The following is a 1,134-nucleotide window of genomic DNA, read 5'->3' as shown; positions in this document are numbered from 1 at the left end:
ACCTCTGGTGCATATTTATAAAAGATTAGGAACTTCTACTGTCACAAAATACAAGTTAGGGTAAAGTCTGTAAAAATGAAAATATTAGAGACCGTTGCTGCAATTTTTCTTATTATTAAAGGCACTTGGTTATATTCTAAAAATGACTTCCAATAATATTTCATGTGCTGTAATATTGTTTGATTAGTATAAGCATGTTGATTGGTTTGAGACTATGGTGTTTGATGAAATGTCAAATTGCAGAAAATTCAATATTATGCTTACACATGATGTGTGTGTGTGTTTTTTTTTTTTTTTTTTTTTGGGGAAGCCATCGCTTAAAATTGCATTTTTATTCAATATGTATAAATCATCTTTCATTTCAGAATATTTACACATGTACTTTTGGATTGTTAAATTTTGATTTCAGGAGTGTGAGTTTTGAATGTGTAATTCTCAAAGTGCCGCATTATGTCATTTCATAATTTTTGTGCAAGTCCTATTTTTCAGGTGAGCAATGAATAGTCTTCGCTTATTTATAAACATATAGGAAATGTTTGAGACCTTGTTAGTTTATATGATTGCATTGTAATATTGCACCCTTATCGGGTTATATTGACTTTTTTTAGATTTGATTTAGGATCAATTGCACAGGCGCACATAGTCATATATCATGGTGTCTCCTAAATATGAGGTTAGAGTTCAAAAAAGAAAAAGAAAAAGAAATGAATTAGCATTAAAGATAATGTACAATGTTTGACAGTAAAGCCATTGTCACAAACACGTTGGAAAAGTCATGTTGAAAGTGTGAAGCCTATAATGGAGTCAACAGTATAAATAAGAGACGTTTTACTTGACTTGATAGAAATTAACGAAGATCCTAAAACAACGAGTGAAGCAGAGTCTTTAGCAACATATGACCATCAGAATTTTGAGTTCCTGTTTGATTATAATAATAATTTTTAATATGAGCTTGTTTGAACCTCATTTTTGGTGTATAATGCATTTTGAAATAATACATTTTTTTGGGTTTTACAGTTAAGTATTAAGTTAATAGTTGGTAGCATAATATGCATATATTTTCCATGCATAATACAATTTATTTATTATTATTTGGGGTGGGGTGGGGTGGGGTGGGGTGAGGTTGGGGGGCTA

The sequence above is a fragment of the Olea europaea genome, chromosome 4 (assembly GCF_002742605.1).
Source record: "Olea europaea var. sylvestris chromosome 4, O_europaea_v1, whole genome shotgun sequence".
In the NCBI taxonomy this organism is placed as follows: domain Eukaryota; kingdom Viridiplantae; phylum Streptophyta; class Magnoliopsida; order Lamiales; family Oleaceae; genus Olea; species Olea europaea.
Note: the sequence above shows the minus strand (reverse complement) of the source record.